This window comes from Peromyscus leucopus, unplaced genomic scaffold, assembly GCF_004664715.2.
Source record: "Peromyscus leucopus breed LL Stock unplaced genomic scaffold, UCI_PerLeu_2.1 scaffold_25, whole genome shotgun sequence".
Classification (NCBI taxonomy): Eukaryota; Metazoa; Chordata; class Mammalia; order Rodentia; family Cricetidae; genus Peromyscus; species Peromyscus leucopus.
Genome location: NW_023505123.1, coordinates 24,962 through 28,493, shown reverse-complemented (window position 1 = coordinate 28,493; position 3,532 = coordinate 24,962).

Below are 3,532 nucleotides of genomic sequence, written 5' to 3'. Positions count from 1 at the left end.
CCATGCCGTTTGTGCAACAGCTTATCTTTGAACAAAGCACAAAAGAATGTCAGAGAGCAATAACACCAGTCAAGGACAAAGGCTTAGAAGTCTGGGTAAAAGCTTGTAGAGAGGTGGGCGGTCCCTTGACCAATGCGGGCCTGGCTGCAGCTGCTCTGTCTGCCGCTAGGGCAGCTAAGGACGGAAAAGGAAAGGGCTGCTTCAGATGTGGCCAACAAGGGCACTTCAAGCTACAGTGCCCTCAGGCTGCCCTGCAAGGCCTTCCGGGGAGTCAGAGAGTTCCAGGAACCTGTCCTAGATGTAAAAAGGGAAAGCATTGGGCTAATGAATGCAGGTCAGTAAAAGACATTAATGGACATACCATTCCCCCTGCCAGTACAAACCCGGAGCCAAAAAACGGGGGGAAGGGCCTTCCTCCCCAGGGCCCGGAAATCTATGGGGCACTCCAAACTCTGGCCCCCATTCCCAGCCTACAACAGTCATTCAGGCCAGAAGGGCAACCTCAGGCTCCACAGGGTTGGACCTCTGTGCCTCCTCCGGACTGGTCTTTACACAGGCCATGGGAGTACAGATATTGGATACTGATGTGACAGGGCCTTTAGATAAAGATACTGTAGGAACGGTTTTGGGGCGCTCCTCTTCTACTATGAGAGGGTTGATAGTCTTTCCTGGGGTCATAGACTCCGATTATACTGGAGTGATAAAGGTCGTTTGTCATGCACCTTATAGTGTAGTTTCCATAGCCCCAGGAGACAGGATTGCTCAACTCTTGATTTTACCATCAAAACACGGAAATTTCCCCTCACTACAAAAGGAAAGAGGAGCTGCAGGCTTAGGCTCTACAGGAGTCAACCTTGCATGCTTATCCATGGAGTTAGACCAAAGGCCCATGCTGTTCTTAAAAATTGAAGGAAAACATTTTCCTGGTCTGGTGGATACAGGGGCAGATCGGAGCATTATTCAGATAAAAGCATGGCCAAAACAGTGGCTGCTACAAAAATCCTCCCAAACTCTACAAGGTCTTGGCTATGCTAACACCCCATGTGTGAGTGCAAAAGAATTGATTTGGAGAACTGAGGAAGGCCAAAAGGGAACTGTACAACCATTTGTGCTCGATGTCCCCATCAATCTATGGGGGCGAGATGTACAACAACAATTAAGACTTAGATTAACTAATGATTTCTCAGAGGCCAGTCAGAATATGATGAAACAACAAGGGTATGTCCCATCTCAGGGACTTGGAAAATGCCTCCAGGGGCGTCAGGAACCAGTTGAGCCGGTTCCTAAGTCAGATTTAAAGGGACTGGATTTTTCCTAGGGGCCGCTGAAAAAGGAGCTTCCAATGAAGGTACGGTCCCCATACCCTGGCTAACCCAAAAGGCGGTGTGGGTACCTCAGTGGCCCCTTTCACAAGAAAAGTTGGAAGCTGCCAGAAAACTAATTAAGGAACAGTTACAATTGGGCCATATTGAGTCCTCTGTGTCTCCCTGGAATACACCTATTTTTGTCATCAGAAAGGCCTCGGGAAAATGGAGGCTGTTACATGATTTAAGGGCTGTCAATGCCCAAATGAAAGTTATGGGGGCTGTCCAGAGGGGACTTCCACTGCTTTCTGCACTGCCTCGTGACAGGCCTGTCCTGACTCTAGACATCAAGGATTGTTTTTTCTCTATCCCTCTTTGCCCTGAGGATAGAGAGCGGTTTGCTTTTACTTTGCCATCTGTTAATCATGAGCAACCAGATGCCCGTTATCAATGGAGAACCCTCCCACAGGGCATAGCCAATAGCCCAACTATATGTCAGCTGTTTGTGGATTCGACCCTGGTGCCTGTTAGACAAAAGTTTCCTTTAGTCCGGATTGTCCATTACATGGATGACGTTTTGTTAACCACTTCTTCGCAGGAGGTGCTCCATAAAGCTTTCCAGGAGGTTACCTCTGCTCTTATTAAGTGGGGGCTTACCATTGCCCGTGATAAGGTTCAACAATCCCAAGTAATAAAATTTTGGGGGGCCATTATCTCTCCCTCTGTTATTAGGCCACAAAAGATCTCTATCCGGACGGCTCAGTTAAAAACACTTAATGATTTTCAACAGTTGATGGGCAATATCAATTGGATCAGGGGGTATTTAAATGTTCCCCGGTCAGAGTTGTTGCCCTTATTTTCCATTCTAGAAGGCAATCCTGATGTTACATCTCCTCGGGTGTTGACACCGCTGGCCCTAAAATCCCTAGAAAAGGTCGAGGAAGCAATGACCAGAACTCAGTTAAATCATTATGATCCGACCATGCCAATTTTATTATGTATTTTGAAAACAAAAAATTATCCTACAGGGGTCCTATGGCAGGATGCCCCCCTGTGGTGGATTCATGGTAATTCTGTTGGGGCTAGACCTGTTCAATATTTTCCCGAGCTTGTTGCAAATCAGGCGCTATTGGGTTTAAAATGTTGCTTGATGCATTTTGCGAGGATTCCAGAAAAATTGATTATTCCTTATACCAAGGATCAAGTAGAGACTTTGGCTGCCACTGTGGATGCATGGGCAATCCTGATGTGTGCATTCCCTAACCTCATTGATAATCATTATCCTAAACATCCCTTGCTTGCAATTGTAGAAAAGGATTTGGTTTACTTTCCTGTTGTTACTTTAAAAGAGCCTTTGACAAACGCCTTGACAATTTACACTGATGGCTCCAATACAGGCCAGGGTGCCTTTGTGGTTCAAGGCCAGGAACCAGTGATTTTGACTTTCCAACCAGATGTTCCACAGGTTACAGAATGCCTGACAGTCTTAGAAGTGTTTAAGAGATTTGATGAACCCTTTAATTTGTTTTCTGACTCACAGTATGTAGTAAATGCAGTTGCCTCTCTTGAAGTTGCAGCCTCTGTCAAGGGTACAAATGCTGTTTCTAATATTTTATTACAAATTCAAGACCTTATTTTAAGGAGAAGATATCCCTTTTATGTTGATCATAACAACCAGGCCCTATGTCTGAAGCTAATGCTTTGGCAGATCAGGCAACTCGAGCTCTGGCTCTGGTTGTAACAGATTCTATTGAATTGGCAAGAGATTTTCATAGGTTGTATCATGTGCCTGCCAATATTCTTAGAAAGAAGTTTGATATCTCTAGAAAAACAGCTAGGGAAATTGTAAAGGCCTGTCAGTCCTGTGTAACCTTTCTTCACCCCCCTCATGTGGGCGTAAACCCCAGGGGGCTAAGACCCATTGCCTTGTGGCAAATGGATGTAACACATCTGACAAAATTTGGAAAGCTAAAGTATTTACATGTATCAGTGGACACCTTCTCTGGTGTGATTCATGCCATGCCCCTGGCAGGAGAAAGGGTTTCGAATGTGAAAATACACTGCCTGGAGGCCTTGGCAGCCTGGGGGAAACCCCTCAGGCTAAAAACAGATAATGGATCAGCATATACATCTCATGGCTTCCGTGACTTTTGTGCCCAGATGCAGGTAGCCCACACCACAGGGCTGCCATATAACCCACAAGGTCAGGGTATTGTGGAAAGGGCCAA